The following is a 21,819-nucleotide window of genomic DNA, read 5'->3' as shown; positions in this document are numbered from 1 at the left end:
TTATAAATTATGAATCTAGTAGACTACTATTACCCTTCACCTAAAGATGGCTGCACAGACATTCCTTTAGTTTAATTTGTAATGTGTGCTCCTGCTTAAACTCTTCTAATGGCACAATTCATCTCCCTCACCCAAACTCCACAAGCAGCTGCAAAGACTGCAATCTCAGTGTAGAGCTACAGACCAAAGACACTGAAAGAAGAACTTTCTTTTTTTTTTAAATTTTTTATTATTCTGTCAATCACCATACATTACATCATTAGTTTTTGATGTAGTGTTCCATGATTCATTGTTTGTGCATAACACCCAGTGCTCCATGCAGAACGTGCCCTCTTTAATACTCATCACCAGGCTAACCCCTCCTCCCACCCCTTCCCCTCTAGAACACTCAGTTTTTCAGAGTCCATCGTCTCTCGTGGTTCGTCTCCCCCTCCGATTTCCCCCGCTTCATTCTTCCCCTCCTGCTATCTTCTTCTTCTTTTTTTTTTCTTAACATATATTGCATTATTTGTTTCAGAGGTACAGGTCTGTGATTCAACAGTCTTGCATAATTCACAGCACTCACCATAGCACATACCCTCCCCAATGTCTATCACCCAGCCACCCCATCCCTCTGACCCCCCAACATTCCAGCAACCCTCAGTTTGTTTCCTGAGATTAAGAATTCCTCATATCAGTGAGGTCATATGATACATGTCTTTGAAAGGAGAACTTTCTTAACTGACAGCTGAAAAACAATTTTTTCTCTTTTTTATTGGTGTATCAAAATGTATCATAACATGTCCGAATCAGTAGTTCTAAGAATGAGAATCTAGCAGGTTCTTTGTGGATGAAGAAATAGCCTTTAAAGACAAGCCTCTGCAAGTGGCCATCCCCAACCACCTGTGACAGAAACAATTTTTCATTTGCAGCACAGAAATGCATGAGTTTTCTGTCAAAAATTACATCAGTCAGAAATCCAATGTTTTAAATGAAGGTGTCATGTCTCTGCCACCTCAGCATGTCTATAAACAGTGAGACCTGTGTTTGGTTGTAACGTTTATGATTCATTTGTCCTTTGGTGAATTAAAATGTTTGACATTCCTGCATTAGGCTGTAAAATGCAGGAGGATGTTAAGTGGATAGTATAAAACTCTGTGATTCATGACAGAGAGAAATGAATGTACCATATTATCTGATCATCACTGCACCAGTTTAGAGCCACTTATCTGCTTTCTTTACATCTGGTGTATAGAGATAGACTATCTTTAACGTCACATCCTGAAAGTGCTGATGAATCATTCCTGGAAGTTTTCTGATTGACACTTTCTCAGGCTTTACATTCTAATGTTTTAACATATCCAGTTGGGATTATAACGCTGTGGTTTTTCAATCGCCAAATAATTAGATTTGTGAAAATGATCTAACAGTAAGGAACAGAGATTTTTTTTTACCCTTATTGATAGCACCTTGGTTCTCTTTTTAAAAAAAATCTAAATGCTATTGATTTGGTGGATTAAATTTATGACTGTGCAGCATAATTCTCTATAAATGAATCTCTGCCTTTCCCAAGGGTGCCAAACACACTAGCTGACAGAAAATCATTTAGTAGGAAAGGGAATGTTTAATGTTGCCTTGGGGCACAGCTCTGGTGCTCATGTTATACATACTTTTCATGCTGGAAGGAATTGATAAGTGATGCCTCCAAAAGTAAAATATTCTGATGTAACTGAGTCTAGGATCAACAGAGATAAAAGTTTGTGAGAACAGATAAGGCCCTGTTAGAGGTTTCCCATGAGGGATGTTTGTATTTATTTGGGGAACTGGGAAAAGGTGAAGGGATTTTCCTGATTCTTCATAATCAGATTCAAATCTTGCTTTTGCACGGGTGAGCTATAAATAGGTATTTGAAAAGCTGCTCTTGTGGATGGGCTTTTGCTCCTGCTGGACTCACTCTCATTCCAATCACATCTGAAATGGTGAAAATCAATGTGAAGTGATGCCACAAAAGGTCAGGAGTGAAAAAGGGTTCAGCACAACAATAATTTAAAGCACCACAAAAGGTATCTCATCAACTGTTAAGCGATCAATTGAACCATTATTTTTTTTTTAAAGTTGTTCTTGACCAGTCTCCCTGAGAGCGGGAAGGTTGAGGCTGTGGCGGCCACAGGAGAGACATGCAGAGGGAAGCACTGTCCAGCGGCTTGTCCTGATTGAGAACCCATGCTGGGAGGCCACAGTGAGAGATGAGGAGCAACGAAAGCTTAAAACTTTGCTGACTCCCGAATCCGAATCCTGTCCTAATGCTGCCTTCTTGATGACTTGTTTGTGGGCCATGGTACATTAGAATGTTGTCCTCTGCTCTGGAAGACTTACTACTCCCTTATCCTTCTTTAATCCTAACAAGGTACATTAGCCAGACAATAGAAAACTATACACATATAAATCTATTTCTTCCCCTCGATTTTGTTAGAATTAGCCTGTTGGACCACTAAAAAGTAATTTTCAATTTTTTCCTTTCAATTATCACTTCTCACATACTATAAAAATGCCTGAGAAATGAATAATTGAGAAATTGGTACAAAAATGATTCTCTCCTGTGACCTTGCATCACCTGCTAACTTTAGGTTGATTAGCGGGTAAGTTATAATAGTGAACATATTTCTTGAGCGAAAAGACTCTCACACATGTGCAAAGAAATAGTTTTATTTTTACCTTTAGAAGTGGTTTTGTATTTTTACAATGGGACCGGCCTTTGCCTCTGTTTCTCAAGGGGCTTTATGATGTTCTTCTGCTTTCTGTCTTAACCCTGCTTTTCACATTATTGTCAACATTCTTAATCATCACAATCAATGTTTCTTGACTAGTTTTGAATACTCATGGATGTCAAAGACTTTTATTTTAATAGAGCAAATATTGTTATCTTAAATTTCTATATTGATATTACCAATTTTATCTTTCTAGCTGTTCTGGGGCATTGGGAGATATTGATAGTATCAGTTTTATTTTTCTAGCTATTCTGTGGCACTTGGAGAAGTTTTGACTTCATCTGAGGCCTCAGAAAGCTTCAAAGGAGTGAGAAAAAAGTTGACAATTGTGTCGAATAAGTAATTATGGCAGGAGTAAAGAAAAGAATCAGTTAAGGTATTTAATAAAGTAACCACACATTGTGGTTTGCCTAGGATGGTCCTGTTGTAATTATTAATAGCATCCTTATTCACTCTCAGAGGTGTACTGATTTAGATGATTAATCAGACTTTGTATATTAATAAAACATAACATGATCAGAGAGGTACTTTGTTAAGTTTTAGGTCAGTCAGTGACTTTTGTCAGTAATCTTTCAATTGAAATGTAAAACGCCTAAATATACACAGATTACAAGAATACAACTTGTCATAGAGGACATATGTGGGTAACTAGCACCCATAACAAGAACTAGAACATTATCAACATTCTATGACCTCTCTTAGCCTTACTTACCCCTTTAAAGGCCCATCGCCAAATAAAGTCACATTAGGAGTTAGGCCTTCTGCATATGAAGTTTAGAGGGAACACAATTCAATTCGTAACAGTATGTCTGAGAGATGTCAAATGAATGACATTGATGGATCAGAGTGAGCAAAGGAGGGATAGAAAGAGATGAGATCAGAGAGGTAGTGGGTTTAAATCATGTGAAGTATGATGCAATATAATAAGAATATTGGATTTTGTTTCTAATAGCATGCAAAGCCATTGGACAGTTTCTTTAACTGAGGAGATGGGTGATCAATTTTTTAAAAAGGATCCCTCTGGCTGCTGTTTGGAAGAAAAGATATAAGCAGACAAAGTTGGAAATGGGGAACAAATAAATAAGTCACTACAGGGTATAGTTATGGTTGTTTGGACTAAGAGACTAAAATTTTTCCAATGCTTGGTAAGATTCCTTAAAGATTATCTTTTCTTTTTTAATGTGTATGGAATGAATGGATAGTTAAATAAACAAAGGGCATAAATATACTGAAACAGGTGCATGTTATTAACTATATTTTATTTTTAAAAAAATCCTGATCAATTCAATTCACATATGAATAAAAAATGATGCATTTTGGCCTTGTGGAAAAAATCAGTCTGATTAAATGACTAAAACTTTTATTTGTAATTATTTGTTTTGGAATAATTTTGTGAGATGAGTTCCAGAAACATCTATCAAGTACTTATTAAATATGATGCACTGCGCTAGAAGCATAGGATAAAAAAGATAAATATCAAACATTGCCTGAAGAAGTTTACAATCAGCTTGAGAATTTAAAGAAAACTTCTTGGTGGTGTTGACGCTTGAATGGAATCTTAAAGTTTGAATAGAAATTATCCAATTAAATAATAGAAAAATAACTCAAGATAAAGATAACAGTATGGACAAAATGAGAAGACATGATTGTATGGGATATAAAATAAATTCAGTATATTAGTACATAAAGTGAAGGTCCTGAGCATTAGTGATGGAGATAATCAGAGATCACATCTGAAAGTCCTTCTTATGCTATGTAAGACATTTACAGCGTACTTCCAGAACAATCAGGAAACACTGGACAGTTTTATATAGGAGAGTGACATGATCACAATTTTAAGTGTTTTGTCAGTCACAGTAGGCTTTTAAGTTGTGGTAACAAATTAATCCCCAAGTCTTTATGGCTTTGGCTGGAGGAACTGGGGACTCAGACCTAAATATTTACTGAGAAACCCTGGCTAATAGGGCTGCGGAGCTCCCCCCCCCCCCCCCGCCCCCGGCCTCCGGTTTTTGGTTGATAATGTAGGGGAATACAGACTGGAAACTCACACATGGACTTTTCATCACCTTCACCTGGAAAGAACCACTTCCCCACATATACCACTGCCCAAAGGAGTCATGGCCCTACTCAACTGCAAGAGATCTGGAAAGGCTGGAGTTCTTCTATGTGCAGGAGGGAAGAAGAGCTTGAAATATTGGTGAGCAGTAGTAATTTCTACCACTATTACAGCGCTCTGGGGGCAGTCTGGAAGGAAGGGTTTGAGGGGCACAGTATCGAAAACAGAAGGTATCTAAATGATCTAGGCAAAATGTTATTATTGAATTGTCCAGACTAATAGAGAGATGCAGATGAGGCTGAGGAAAATGATATCATAAATGTTTAGGGATGAAAATAATCAGAACTTTATTAATTTATTGAAGTGTAATTTGAGGCAAAAATGAGGACAAAAATCCAAGACTACTCTTGGATTTCTGACATGGGTGATTAGGTAGATGGTAGGATGATTAATCAGACTAGAATAGAATACTGGAGAAACAGGAAGTTTTACTGGTGGGATAGGAAAAATAAGTCTTTTGAATTTGTTGATTTTAAGGTATCTTTGCAATAGGAAATGTATAAATATAAAACTGCTGTCAGCCGAAACTGAGGATAAGATTGCCCAAGAGGAGAATGTGACATGAAAAGAATAGGCCAAGGGTCAGGCCTTGGGGAATTCCCAGAATAGGCAGAAGGAGAAAACACGACGCAGATATAAATGTGTGATTAGAAATGTAGGAGGGGAGACAGATGAGAGAAGAGTCAAAGAAGCTGGGTGGAAGGGTTTCAGAAGTGAATGCTCAACTTCATTATATATGTGAAGGCCTTTCTACTGAAACAACATTAAGTCCAACTAGAATAGGATCTAAATATAAACACTGAACCTAAAGTGCTAAGAAAATATAGGAGAATAACTTTCTCATATTGGTGTAAGAAAGGATGTCAAAAATCTTAAGCTACAAAGAAAAAAATGAAAATTTAGACTGCATTAAAACTTCTATATAAGGTAAAAATCTAAAGGTGTCGTTTGATTTGGCAGTATGCTGAGTCTTTTTACCACAGAAGTTCCAGTGACCTCAGCAGAAACTAGAGGAGGCCACAGAGTCAAGGAAGGGTTAATTTTTTTTTTTTTAAGAGGACAGACATGAACATATTTACTGAACAAGAGAAAATGGTCAACAAAGAGAGGTAATTTTAGGATGGACATTTCTTGAAAGATAATTGAAAGGCAATTTAATTATTAGGTAATTTAAATATTAGGACTATTACAAAGTTGAGAGGAATATATTTTTATTAAAGGAGAATTTTGTCTGCTTAATAGAGGCTTTCGAGATTGTCTAGGCCCTTCTGGAATCGCCTGCTGCCTGATCTCAAGTGTGTCAATGGGGATGATGATTTGGGTCAGAGGGACATGGAGACAGTATTTTGGTTTGGGTTCCTCCAGGAGCTGACCTCAAGCAAGGGTTTGAGTGAAAGGATAATATTTAGGAGATGATCCTAGAAATCGCTGGTAGGGAAATGGGAAAGTGTAAGAGGGAGGGAAGGAATACCCCTAAGAGGTACATTATCAATTAGAGCTTAACTCCATTGGAGAATTCTGGGAGATGATAAAAAGAAACCTCATAGTTATCCCAACCAAGGAGTGAGGAATCTGGAGTGTTTATTTAACAAATCCTTGTCTATTACTTGTTTAGAGCCTTTTCCAGAGCATTAACTATTTACTCTGTAGGTAGGCTGAAAGGGAACATGAAGTCAGAAACAAAACCCTCAGACAGAATCTTAGATGTCAGCATCACTGTGCAGAGGTGACAGAGGTGAACCCGGGAGGGTGTGGGGGAGGCCCTGACAGCATCTGCTGCAGGCGGGCAGCTCGGGAAGGGACCCCGGGAGTGCAGCAATGAACACATGTACCATTATGTGGTCTTAGGCATATTCTTTTACCTTTCTGGATTAATTTACAAAAATGGGTGTGCTAGTCTGCTAAGGCTGTCATAACAAAATACCACAGACTGGGTGGCTTAAACAACAGAAATTTATTTTATTTTTTTTATAGTTCTAGAGGCTATAAGTCCAAGATCAGGGTGCTAGCAGGTTCCTGAGACCTCTCTCCTTGCTTGCAGATGGCCCTCCTCTTCATGAGCTTCTTTGCATGGGCACCCTAGTGTCTCTCTGTGTATCCAAATTCCCTCTTCTTCTAAGAATATCAGTTACATTGGGTTAGGGCCCACCCTTATGGCTTCATTTTAAATTAGCCACCTTTTAAAAGTCCCTACCTACAAATACAGTCACAGTCTAAAATACTGGGGGTTAGGGCTTTAACATAGGAGTTCTGGGGAATACAATTTAGCCCATAACAGGTGGGTTAGTTTGACAGTCCCTAAAATATATTCTAATAACATTTTTTGCTTTTTAAGGGTCTTTTTCATAGCCTATAGCAAGTTTTTTTTACAATTTTGATCTTTAGGCCTCTTCTCCCAAATGTTGTTTTCTTCTAAATGTGATTTAATCTTCTTTTGTCTACACTAGAGTTAACTCTTAAATGTACAGTCCCACTTCATCTTATCAGTAAGAGATCTATATTACCGCTTGGAGATGCTCATCAAGCACACACTCCACTGTCAAAAGATAAGCTTTCACCATCCTGTCTCTAACATTCCTCCCTGTATACCTTTAGTGGCCTGGGAGGGGCAGTGCTGTCTTATGTATCAGACAAGAAACTGCCAGTCAGGGAATTTGGACTTTTCAACTATGTCTCCTGAAAACCTGAAGCAAGTCACTTAACCTCTCTGTATCTCAGTATCCACATTTAGAAAATGAGGGTAAATGGGATCCACCTGAGAGGGGTGTGATAAGGACAAATAAAAAGATGCTGTGTCAAGTTTGAGTATTTAAGTATTTTAACAAGAAATGTATGCTATTGGGGCACCTGGGTGGCTCAGTCGTTAAAGCGTCTGCCTTCGGCTCAGGTCCTGATCCCAGGGTCCTGGGACTGAGCCCTGCGTGGGGCTCCCTGCTTGGCGGGAAGCCTGCTTCTCCCTCTCCCACTCCTCCTGCTTGTGTTGGTGTCTCTCTCTGTCAAATAAATAAATAAAATCTTAAAAAAAAAAGAAATGTATGCTATTATGTAATGACTTTTCAACTAATGTCTTGATGATTTTTAACTGTCAAAAAAACTCAACTTTTAAACTTGGACTATATCCTCTTGAAAAGTGGCTCTCTCTCAGTGTTGTGTTTCCAGATACCTGGGAAGGAGCAGAAAGAATATTCGAAGTAGTCAGAGAATTTCCAGGTAGACCAAGTGTAATCTACAGTTTGAATAGATACACTTTTCTTTCACATACACTCATAAACACATACACTTTTTCAAGTACATGTAAATTCTGTGAAGCCAAATAAAACATTTAAAAAAGTTACTATGTTAATAATAATGTAGTTTTTATATATATTTCAATTACTGTCCAAGAAAACCACAACTACTAGGGTGAGAGTCAATTTTTTTTTCTATTAAGAAGGAGCACTAATACACGAGAATCATAGCTCAAAAATTTAATTTTTGCATTGGAAATTAGTTACTACATGTGGTTTTGTTTAGCAAATCTTCTAACTGAAAATTAAGTGTAATAATGATTATTGCCAAAAGATTTCATGGTCACAGTCATCTAGCAGAAAGTTCAAATTCTTATTACTTCTCAGATTCTGCTGGGGAAGAGTTTCCAAACTAGAGATTATTCTGACCTGCTTCTTCAGGGATTCTGATTGATAAATTTAGCATCCTGAGTGATTCTGTTGTGTACCTTGGCTTGATAACCACTGTGCTAAACCGCTTTCTTATCAAGTAATCAGTAAGTACTCACTTTCTATTTAAAACCATAGTCTTTGCAAAGAAGACTTGATTTTTTTCTTAAGCTAATATTCTCCTTAGTGAATTAAAATGATTTTGGTTTAAGTTGCTTGTAATTTTAAACAAAAATTTATTTAGTACCTTCTAATGATAAAATATTGTTATGCACTATAGCAAATAAACAGCTGATTCATGCTTTCAGCATTAATGAGCTCCAGGCATCTTCCAAAATAATTTAATCAAGTCAGAGGTGAAGGTTGTGCCGAGCGAATGATGAATATGATTGACAATTTGTAGACCTAATCAACTGTATACTCCAAGAGCACAGGCTGCTTCTTGTAAGTATTCTTGAGAAGACAGAAGAAAGGAAGTCCTTCTGCAATCAACCAGTCAGGCTGAATATGAGTAGCTTGAGCTGGATCAAGGGTAAGAATCATGGTTTTTGGTTTACGAAGAAGCGGTATATTCTTGATAAAAAGAATCATGCTTGATCATGGTTATTTTCTGCGTTTGGATGTTTAATGTGTTAGGGCCAAACATGCAGCTGGTTAACTAAGTGTGCTCTATGGTAACCTATGGATGGAAATTGTTCCAGAGTTATTATTTATTTATTTATTTAGTTTTTTAATTTTAATTTTTAAAATTTTTTTACAGATGGGCTTTGGACTGGTAATCTGGTTTGAATGGTAGGGTTTATCATAAAGTAACTCTAAGAACAGTGATGGTCCTCAGAATGTATCCTGTTTGCTGTTTAACAGGTCAGCTTGTTATAGTTTCGCAGATACTGGAAGAAACAAGACACCCGGTATAAGACAGAAGGCTTTATTACCCACTATATAGCAAGCCACATGAGATACATGCTTGACTGATTTCCTCTTGTCTCCCACCCACATGGAAGTGAAAGGAAAGGACCCAGAGATGCTCATATGTGGTGGGTTTCATCACATCTGAGGAAACTCAAATTTAGGGAACTCAGATATTTCATAATGGAGTGTAAACAAATCTGCCTTTAATTCTGAAGGGAGATATTATCTTTATTACACTGGAAAGTAACCAAACCTACCCGTTCCTCCAGAGGGACACACTATCTTTATCCTCCACAACTGCTCACTACACAAATGTCTTTGGAAATACAGTTTGGAGCAAAGATTGTTAGTGCCTTTGCTCACAAGAAGTACAGAAAAACAAGAAAGATTCATGAAGAATTGTCTTCCAACAGCTGGATTTTCTATAAAGCATAATATTTTTACTTAGTCTATATTGTGTTAAGATAATTTTGAGGGACCAATGGTATTGGGTAGGATAAAAGTACCCCCCACACAAGCAACTGCTTGGTACTGACAATAACTAAATACATTTGCACCGTTTCATTAATTTTGTTAATTGAGTTTTATATACAATAGAATTTAAGTGTTCTAAACAGATTTGATCCCATTCAACCTTTTCTAAGTCATCTTTGGTAGGTGGAAATCTAACTCCTGTTTAAATACCTGTAAGACAGGAGCTCCTTATCTTATACGTTCATTTTTTTGAGGGCTTATTTTGACTGGGCATTGTGCTAGGTGCTAGGGACACATATATGAAGAAAGAGGCCTTTTTGTCAAGGAGATTTCCCTTTAATAGAGGAAAAAGAGTAAGCACTGTCTCCTATGAAATCATAGAGAAGTATACCCATTGTGACATGATCTAAGAATGGCTTGTTTGGGAGAGGTGAATTTTTAATTGAGTCTTTTTTTTTAAAATTTAAATTCAATTAGCCAACATATAGTACATCATTCGTGTCAGATGTAATTGGGTCTTAAAGGAGCTACATCACCAAGATAGAGGGTAGAGAGAATAGGAAGGGGAGAATATGCATGCAGAGAAATGGACAGGAGAAAGAATGAGGCAAATTCAGGGAACATCAAGCCATTCTGAATTGCTGACAGCTAGGATGTGTGTGGGTGAGTGTTGGGAGATGAAACTGCAGCGTAGGCAGGCATCAGAATAAATGGAGACTTGTGTGTCAAGCTAAGGAGTTTCAAAAATCTATGCTTATGCTTTCTAGAAGGTCAGTGTAAAATCAGACCTAGATTTTAGAATGATCCTTCTGATACCATTAAGGAGAATTGATTAGGGGAGGACTAGAGTTTAGATTAGAAGATTAGAATTAAAAAAAAGGAACTTAGAATGCTGTTATAGTAATCAAGATCTAAATTCAGGGTGTGTCAATAGGCATGGGCGAAAAGACACATTAAAGAGATATTTAAGGAGTAGAATCAATAAAACTTGGTGACTGATTCGATTTTGGGAGTTAGGAAGGAAGTCTGGAATGACTTTACTTGTTTGGAACAGGGTGACAGTTCATGAAAAACTCTGGGGAGAAGAGCAGGTTTGTGTGTGTGTATATGGGGGTGATAAGTGATAAAGAGATTATGAGTTCTTCTTGGACATAATTAGTTTGTTCTGGGTAGGATTTAAATAAGATCACTGCAGAGAAGGGAAACAGAGGGTCAAGAATGGAATCCTGGGCAACATCAACATTTAAGGGATAGCTATATTTGTTAATAATTCTGTATTAACTCCTACAAAGTTGATATTACATGTACAACTATCATGTCTTCTAAAAACTAAAGGTAAAACAAATAATAAGGCTTGTGAAACAGGAGAAGCATAATGTTTTCTCTCTACTTTTTGAAATAATGATACCCTGAGGATATGTCATTATATGTAGACAATATTGTTGAAATGTGTGGTCCCCAATCTTGCTAGAGCTGGATAAAGGCTTGAAAGTTCTAGAAAAGGAAAAGTTAGATGAATTGTTCTTATAGGAAAAACTATTAGAAAAGTATTTACTTTTATGTAATGGCCATGTTTTAAAAAGTGGACTTTAAGAAACTATAAAATAGAGCTGTTTGCTAAAAGGATATATTGGAAATATTCATTTTGTGCCTCCACACACACACAAAAAAAAGTAGGTTGTTTTCAAAATATAGTTATTTGACCTTCAAAGGAATCTACTTGGGTACTGATTACTATTTTTCCTTCATAGACATTCATTTAAGGGGTTTTTATTATTCTGGTAAAATTGATTTAGTATATAAAAAGACATTCTCTTAATAGAGCTATTCATCTGGAAGGGTTAGCATTCTATTAGATTTTATTGTGCTCTGTAGTACATTTTTTTACTATGTTATTTTAACCAGGTTTTCACTTAAACAATTTAAGCAAACAATAAAGATATTTCCTGGCTTTGCAATGAGAATTCTTGGCCTCTTCAGCACATCCTAGTGTCAATGATGATTTTTGGTCAATACATTTATGATAAGATGTACTCTGTCATTATCAAGCAGTGGAATTTAAAAGTATCTATCACTTTTGTGTTTTTCAGTTCAACCAGCAAATTAAAAACAAAATTGAAAATAATCAGTACTGCTGTGGGTGTGAGAAACATAACTATCTCACTCGTGGTAAATAGGAATACACAAACTTTTTTGGAGGGTTATTAACTAACAGGTACCAAAAGACCAAAAGAGTGTATTGCTTTTGACCCATAAATTGTACTTCTAAGAAATAACTTTAATAGAATCTTTGGGAAGCTGTACAGCTTTATCTGTAAGCTTGTTAACTTTTGAAAATTGGGAACAACTTAAAATTGTGTCAGATGAGGGGTGTTTAAATAACTCTTAAAATAAGAGTGGAGGGGTGCCTGGGTGGCTCAGTTGGTTAAGCATCCAACTCTTCATTTTGGCTCAGGTCATGATCTTAGGGTCATGTGATTGAGCTCCGTGTCGGGCTCTGTGCTCAGTGCAGAGTCTGCTTGTCCCTCTCCCTCCCTCTGTTTGCATGCTCTCTCTCCCTCAAATAAATAAATAAATAAATAAATAAAATCTTTAAAAAATACAGAGTGGAATATTACTTTGCAACTTTTAAAAATGATAGGGATTAATCTTATTGACAAGGACTCATAATATATTAACTAGAAAAAATAATATTTCAAATAATCTGAATAGATGAGGGCCAATTCATTCTATTTTGAGCCCTGTTGGTTCAAAGTAAAGAGTCCAGTACAAAACTTATTATGTAATTATGGTATAAAGTACACATTCTCAGTGCACGGCAAACATCTTCAAAGTCCTATCTGTGCATCTCACCACTCTCAATAGCCTCCAACTGCAGCAAATCACCTGTCTTTGTTCTTCAACTTTTGCTTTTTCCTACTTATTTCTCTGTTTCTGTATAATAAAAGCCTAGAAAAGATGGGGGCAGTTTAGTATGTGTGATAAAAAAAAAAAAACAAATTTTTCAGTTGTGGTGGTGTATGGAGTGATAGTGAGCTATGAACAGCCCAAAGTAATAAATTTAGTATCATATTAGGTAATTAAAAAACCATGTATATATAAACACATACTATGTATAGTCTAGAAGGATATAGATCAGAATAGTAAAAGTTGTTATTGCATTGTGTGGTAGGTTTTCAATTAGTCTTTATTTTTTACACACTTTTCTTAAGTTTTCAATTTCTTACAATAAGCAGATATTGCTGTTATAATTAAAAGGTACGATAATGTTTCAAAATGGTTTACCACAAGTATATGAAAGATCATATATTTTGAAAAGGGCCTGTTGTTACTTTTATTCAATGCTGGACACGTATATTAGTTCTCAAATGTTAGATCAGCAGACTTGTGCTAGCCTTCACTAGTGGAAATTGTAAACTTGAGCTCAAACATTTGACAATTTCAGTATGAAAAAAAATTATTAAGTGTACCCTTCCTAGTAAAAAGACTTTCACAAAGAAAAAATCCAATACTCATTTTCTACCTCAAAAATTGATTTTGTATAATTAAATTAATTTTATTAAAGGAAAGGGGGCTCAGTGATGATTCTCAAAGAAAATGCGAGGCAAATGAAGTCCTTAACCTGTTCTGTTTCATATAAAACAAAAGGGGAATCCTCCTAACTTCTCACTTTGAAATGACACAAAATGTAGTGTTTTTTTCTTAACGAGAGATGAAAGTATTTGATGATCTGACTCATTTAAATTATGAATATCTTGTTTGAAATATGCTTATGGATACTAAAGAAAGTCTGGGTAGTGGGTGTCTTTCACAAATTATTATTATTTTTTTCCAGAATGGGAGTGGAAATTTTATATTTCATCTGAAAATCTGAAGAGTGACAAATATGCTATCTGCCAGTTATTAATTTCTAGGACCTAGTTGTTAAAGCCTCTTTTGGCTCTAGGAGATTCAGCAAAGTTTCAAGAGAAGGATTCCATCCCCCTTAGCTGAGGAACCAATGTGGTCAGGAGGCAAGGAAGTGTCCAGCTGGTCTCAAAATTAACACACTTTCTCAGACACTGGAAACTTAGCTATTGACTTAGTTTGTGACTTTTCAGAGGAAGCTGCATGAAGTTCAGGGTGAGCCATGATTTCTCCTCTGATTGACTAAGCCCATTCCTTGGGCTTTCTACTATTTCTGAAATACATCAATATGTTTTTTTTCCCCATTTTTTTTGCCCAATCTCCCTTTCCTTCAGCCAGAGGACTGTTTTGTATGATCAGAATTGTATTAGCATCAGTGCTAAGTAAAGTCAATATTTAGCTCTTAAATAGAGAGAAGCATTTTGAATCCTCAAGATCATAATCATGAAAACAAGCTGAATTGGGAAGAAGATTTTCTAAACTCATTTAACTTTCATGTCTCTATCAATAATTATTCCTGAGGAACTCCATCATAAAATTCTACAATGAACCAGGGTGCAAAAAACTGAGAATGCATCTGAGTTTTTTTCCTCATAAGAGTGGGTGAGAAGCCCACCTAGCTTTGTCCTAGAGGATTGTGAGAAACAGGGAAGTCAATTAATGGCTCTACTTTCTCCTCAGCATAAAAGCTAATAATGACACATTTCTGAGTACAGGCTGGGAGAGACTTCAGGCATCTAAGAGAGGAGCAGCAGCATGCAACTTCCAACAGGTAACAGAGTGAGAACACAGCAGTAGGGAGTGAAGTTATTAGATAGTTGAGAAGAGTGAGCCCCAAGCAAAGCTCTGCTTCTGCCATGTGGCTGTGTGGTTAATAGTGTATACAGAAGTTTCCTTGGGACCTGGTAAGGTCATGCAGGAGACCTGGGAGAATCGGCAGTACAGTACTACTAGGGGTCAAGATAAAAGGGCCAGTGGGTTGCAGACTCCTCCTCAACTAGAGGTGGTGACTGCCATAAGCACAGCTTTAGCAGGCCAGCTCTGGGATTAGAACATATCAGCCACTCTGCTGCTGAGACTGTAAAGGGTTCCAAAATACAACATAGACTAAATGGCCACTTTATACCTCCATCTATGATGGCCCAGATTAAATTCCCAGATACCATCTCAAATCATTCTGGAGAAGGATGGAGGGGAGAGAATAAAGCTAAAAGACTAAAAATTTACCAGAAAGTGATGAATAGAGGAGATTATTTAAACTGGAATGGACTGAGATATAATTTTTCACCATATTTAAAGTTTATTTCTCTCTCTGTCTCCCCCTATTCCGTTGTGTGTAAGGCCCTGGATGAAGATTAGATCCATTAGTAAGAAACAAAGATGTTACATTTTTATCAGACATCAGGGTGTAGTGTGTTAAAATTTTCACATCCCTATATCTGTGTATTATATGGTGTTCAGAGTAGAGTGTGTTCTGTAGGATCAAGTCTTGTCTTGATTTTAGAAGTAGAAGTAGATTCTTAGAAATGGAATAGATAGTTAGATCTCTAGGGATCCCTCACAGTATGGGGGTGGGGTCTACGATTCTATAGGGTAAACCACCACAGCTGATAGGAGCAGCTAAAGATTAGGTTGCAACCTTAGGGTTATCAATATACCTGAGTGCTGTACTTAATCCACTACTGTTAGTAGATAAATCAAGGCCCATGGAGAGCTGAGTAGAGTGATTTGAACTAATTGTCAGGTGACTGTAGTTCTGAGTTCCAGTATGGCCATTGACTTGCTCTAAGATATTGAACACACAACTAAACTTAAGTTTTTAGCTATTTTATATAATGGCTCCAAAAGGGATGTTGGTTGGTCTGGACTAGATGATACCTGAGATCATTTTTGCATTTTATCATTCTCTGAATAGATTTTGCTCTTGGAAAACCATTTGAAACCCTTTAGAGCAATCCCTCTTGTTTTTCCTTTAGGGAGCTTTATGGCAGCTTAAACAATTCAGAAAGCAAGAGAAGACACAAGAAGGGGATGTAATGCAGCAGTTAAGGATGTGGACTCTGGGCTTGGGCTGCCTGGGTTCAGATTCTGACTCCATCACTTAAATCTGTGTGATCTTACTTAACTTCCTTTATATGTAAGTTGAAGATAATAATAACCTATTTCCTCTTTGTTCTCCTCTTCCTATCCCTCAAGATGTCAATGAAATCTTTGACTCAAGAATGCTACCCATATCTATTGAGCACCTATTATGCACAAACATTCTTCTAGATGTTCTACTTTCCTACTGGAAGACTGGAAGAAGAAATTTCAAAAAGGAAAAATACTTCTAGGGTTTTTTGTTTTTTGTTTTGTTTTGTTTTGTCTTCACAAGGTGGGGTCACACGGTGCCAGTTTATTGCAGTTAAATACCTCTCTCTATATATTATTTTTGTCCACTTTTCCATAAAGAAAATTAAAACACACACACACACTCAAAGGGGAGCAAAGATCCAGAAACAAGAGGTGCAATGGGACATGAGCTCCTTGCTTAGGTCCAGGCTCGGGGGATGGCTTCCCTAAAGGCTTCCCTTCTTCTCAAAAGCACCCTGTCTCAGTACCTCTACAGACCAAGGAGGCTGCGGGATATGGCAGGGCCTCTGTCCTCCTCCCTCTTACCTCCAGACAAGGCCACTAGAAGTGTTGGGGCTTAGTGGGGGCTGGGAGAAGGGAGACAGAAGAGGAAGGGAGGATATCATTTCCTGTTTTTTAAGATCAGTGGTAATCTGCAATGAGGAGAGACCTCCTCTTCTTCTTTAACAAGGCAGCAGTGGCCATGAGGGCAGTCACTGCTTCTCCTCCTTCTCATTCTCTTCCCCCCCTTCTCTTCTTTTAATTATTTATTCATTATCAAAATCTATAGCTTTGAGTTATTTTTGTGTTTATTTTTAAGAGCTTAGTCTAAATGTTAAGTAGACATATGAGGCTCTATAGGGACAAGTGTTCTCCATAGTATCATACATGGGGAAGATCCATCAGGATAGGTTTGATCTGGATTTCTGCAATTCCCTGCACTCTAGCTGCGTATCTATATTTTCTTCTGCCAAGAAAGAAACCATATCCATGTATGCACTTAAGATGACCATTATAGTAGAAATAACACTGAATCTCATATATTGAAAAAAATAAATGATCCACGTATTATTTATGAAATATGTTCTTACTGGTGGATTATACCATTGAATATAAGAACTGCTGCTTTAGATATTTAGACATTCTGGAATCTTGAATTGGGCATTTGATATAAAATAGGAAGCTAGGAAATCTAGGTGCAATTCTCTGCTTTTCTGCTTACTAATTTTGTGCTAATGAGCAAAGCCTCTGATCTCTATGAGCTTCACTCTGTCATAGGATAAGATACAAATATTTCTGTGTTCACAGAATTATTGAGAGACCTGAATAGGGTCACATATAAAAAGGTCCACTGCACAAGTATTATTTATAGCTCTTGTTCTTTAGAAGTCTATTTAGATTATCATTGCCTTTATTATGGGTCTTTTAAGGCTATTACTGCCTACTGTTTTATGTTCATTTAAATGGAACATTTCTTTTTCTTTAACTGCTTTTTATAATCTATAAGACAGAATGTGGGTAGTAGACATTATGAGAAAATTTTAATCCTAGATATTTTTTTTTATAGCCCATGGCTCTACTTTTTCCAAACTATATCATCTTTCTTGTTGGGAGTGGGTACAGAATGATGGAAAGTTTCCTAAAAGCCGCATGATGTTTATAGCTGCATCTGCTTTTTCTGAGTAGGTTCTCAGGGTGACATCAATCAAATTGCCATCTTTTGGGTACTACATCTAATATGACAAATTCAAAACAAAACTTTTTAAATGGTAAGTAAGCAAAATTATATATGGATTCTTCTACATACTGGAATTCATTCTTTATTTTCTTGGCATTGAGAAGTTTGTGGGGATTTGGAGACAGTCAAAGCTTAGGAAATCCCAAAAAATGGTTCTTGGCATTTACTTGCATTAAGCTCTATATTTACACACAGCCAGTACCTAAGAGATGCTCATCATAAAATGTCTCGTGATGTGTTTGACATGGATACCTATCTAGAAAGGACTGCTTTAAACACTTTCCAGACTTGCACTTCAGACAGCCAAATCAGAATCTCTGAAGGTAGAGCTCAGCAAACCATATTTTTATCACGCACTTAGGTAACCTCAGTTGCTTTTTATGGGCACTAGGGTTTTTAGCAGATTTGTCTTTCACAGAAATACTTGCCAATTAGTTTCAGTCAATAGCCCACCAGGAAACAAGTATGAAGACGTAGGTTGGAGAAGGATAAAAATTCTAATTAGGTTTTAATAGTGCTGAATCCCCTAATTCCAGTGGGAAAAAAAATGATGGATGGTAAATTTGGGTCAAGGCTAAAACTTAACATTTTGTTTGTGTTAATGATCAGTGGATTACTGATAGTCCCTTTCTTTCTTGTTTCAGACTGTTCTGGGACTCTAATTTATGTACAGCCAAATAAATCTTGACTTGCGTGGCAGATGTTTTATTGTTATTATCATTATAAGTGATCACTTTAATGAAACTCTGATTATATTTATTTCACAATGGATAGCTGGCTTCATTGCTTCCTTGGGCTGGATGAAGTAACATTACTTTCATTGGAAATGTGCTCTAAAAAGTGGTTATTCTGGTTAGTCTTCCTTGAGAAGAAAACTATTATGCAAATATTTAAGGAACAAAGCACAGGGATAGGTTTCTTAGGAGATGAATAAGATATGGTCTCTACCCTCTGGGAATTTAATAGAATCTACTCTTCATCAAATATCATTTGATTTCCTGACATTTGATGATCACCAATTCCAACCACCTTGCTGGTACTGTCTGCCAATCAAAAGAGCAGGAAGAGCATTTATGAGGCAATTTGTATTCTGTTGAATGAATTTGGTACATCGAATTCCTGTATGTCCTATTTCTGTTGAATGAAGACAAGAGCAGGACAAATTCCTAAAGACAAAATGAACTGTACAGTGCTTCCTAAGCAGTAATAAGATATTACCTCATCTTTTATAATATAAATCTGAAGTAGCATTAAACATTTTATGACTCTTGATTTAAAAAAAGAATCAATTACTTTTGGAAAATAATTGTGAATGTTTTATATGATATTTGGGAAATTGCCTAACTATAATTTTTCTTTACTCATCTGCTTCACATAATGACATTATTAACACATACTTTTGGTGTTGGTGTCATTTGAACTGATATTAAAGGTTCTTTTTACAGCTAAGGATTAATTCTTTTCTGCATAGCAAAAAAATACTACGCGTACAGTTTGGTAATGACACATTATTCCTTTATTTTAAGTACTTCTCTTGAGACCACCTAGTTACCTAGATTTAAAAGTCTCTGCTCTGTAAGTACTTATTTATATAGTGGTTATTCTTTACCATGGATGCAGCCCTGACCATCATAAGGAAAAATGAGGTATGACAACTACTTGGTAGAAATCTGCTCCTGTCACACAGAAGCCCTTCCTTGGGGCCCTATCTCATGCTTTATAACAGACTTCTCTTTGTCATTTGGTGGGAAAGCAACATACGTTCAGTGCAAGAAGTAGCACTGGGCTGAATTCTACAAGAGAAGTATTGATAAAATGTTCTAAGAGTTCAGAAAAAGAAGAAAAGAGTTAGGGTTCCTTTTATTGGCATTTTTCCATTTTGGAAACCTGACACCTTTGAGTTTGGAATCAGAATCAAAATAAAACATTCCCAGGCCACATTGAGTCAAGGGTATCAGCAACAAACTAACAAATATGTCTGTGTTTATATAGCTACTTATATGTGTTGGTTACTATTAACATATATCAAAATAAACTGATGTATATAATACATACTGTAGGGTAATTTCTGATTTACTAATTATTTAGGTTTTTATGTAAAGTCTCAAGTAAAGATTCCCTCTGATTTCAGTAGGGATGTTTATCCTAATAGACTTAGTTAATATTTACGCTGAATATTTTTGTGGTCAGCATGGACAGAACAGCACCCAGAGGATGATACCTGGACAGGACCATTCCTGTTCAGATATGGGACCTTTTCATATAATGGATTATCAATGTTCTAATTTCTAGTGACATCTTCAATTATATTGTCAATTCCATAAAATAAATGTATTGTCCAAACACTTAAAAATTTTTCTGACATGAAGAATTTCAGGTAATATTTAAAATAAAATTATTTTGAAACTGTCCTTTAAACCATGCCCTTCACCCTTCTCCCCTGCCCCCCAAAGCTCTTGGTACTCGTTCAGGATGGTGTCATTTTTCTGTTATCATCCCCAGATCCTTTGTTACTTAACCTTTGTGTAATACTCTGTAAAATAGTAGTAGATTGTGACTGTGTTTCTGCATTTGTAGATGTGTATTTATATTTCTACTGGTGCTATCCATCCCTCTCCCATCTGTCAACCACGTTGTAAAGATGCTGAAGGGCAGAAATAAAGTTTTCTACTTCAGTTTCTAACTCCGTGGAGTGCCCTGAACATGGTAGGAATTCAATCAAAGGCAAATGTTAGTCAGGTATTAAGGCCTTGCTTTGACATAACGTACTATACACAAGCTGGAAACTGTAATTTATTGCTATTGTCATTTCAGTAAATGGATTGTTGCTAGAGATGCTGAAGGGGACCATGGCCTGTTTACCACTTCATAAGAGATTAAAATCGTGAGAATGATTTTGGAAGTGAGCTCGCAGAGAATATGAATTGGCTTCACCAATTCACATAATGTTTACTGAATAAATATCTTTGGTGATTTAATTGAATAAAATGAGTAGTTACTAACTCTGGTTGCTGATGGTTTTTATCAAATTAATTGGAAGCTTAATTGATTTTATTAAAATGGTCACATTTCTGGCGCATGAATATACCAAAAACCGTACCACAGGCAACAAGGTAACATTGAGAGGTTCTCTTCATTAGAGGGAAGAAGAATTGTAATGGAAAATACAATAGCTTTATTTAGCACCATTCCTTCAAATACCTCAAATTACATTTACTGCTCTTATGCTGCAAACACAGAGAATAGTTTTATATTTAGGTGGATTTGTTAGATTCTTAAATTGGGGTTTATATACATGAGTGGGTTTTTGGCAGTTTGCAAACCTTCTGAAATTGTGTTAATGAATTTGGATATATGTGCCTTTTTCTGGGAAGAGAGTTTACTGCTCCTAGTAGACATGTAAGAAGCAAAGAATTCTAAAAGGATTAATGAAAAATGCACATGAAATAAGTATTAATATAGATTAATATTATATATTAATATAGATTAAGATTAATATAATACCAAAACGATTAATGGCTTACCTATTGGAAAATATGTACTTAAAATTCAATGATTTTAAAAGAATAAATAAACATTTTGCTCGTTGGTCTAACAGAAATACTTATATTATCTTTTACACATTTTGGCCTCAGCGAAAGTTCACAGACAACCGTTTCAATGTTTTTTTTTTTAAATTTAATTTAATTTTATTATGTTATGTTAGTCACCATACAGTGAGCCATCATTAGTTTTTGATGTAGTGATCCACGATTCATTGTTTTCGTATAACACCCAGTGCTCCAAGCAGTTTTGAAATGGATATCAATTGAGTGTATTGATGCCTGATCCTGCAAGCCAAATGATTTCATTTATTCTTTTTTTCTCATCAGCAAGAATATGAACTCTCTGGGAGCAAGAAAAGAAAGCTGTAGGGTCCAGGTGGAAAGTGGCAGATTAGGATTAACATCAGTGGGAGGCAGGCAGCTAAACTGCTTGCACTCTGCATTGAAAACATACCCCTGAGAGTTAATACATTTCTGTACCAGGAGAGTTTTTTTTTTAATTTTTTTATTGCTATGTTAATCCCCATACATTACATCATTAGTTTTAGATATAGTGTTCCATGATTCATTGTTTGTGCATAACACCCAGTGCTCCATGCAGAACGTGCCCTCC

Source organism: Phoca vitulina, unplaced genomic scaffold (genome assembly GCF_004348235.1).
Source record: "Phoca vitulina isolate PV1807 unplaced genomic scaffold, GSC_HSeal_1.0 scaffold34, whole genome shotgun sequence".
Classification (NCBI taxonomy): Eukaryota; Metazoa; Chordata; class Mammalia; order Carnivora; family Phocidae; genus Phoca; species Phoca vitulina.
Note: the sequence above shows the minus strand (reverse complement) of the source record.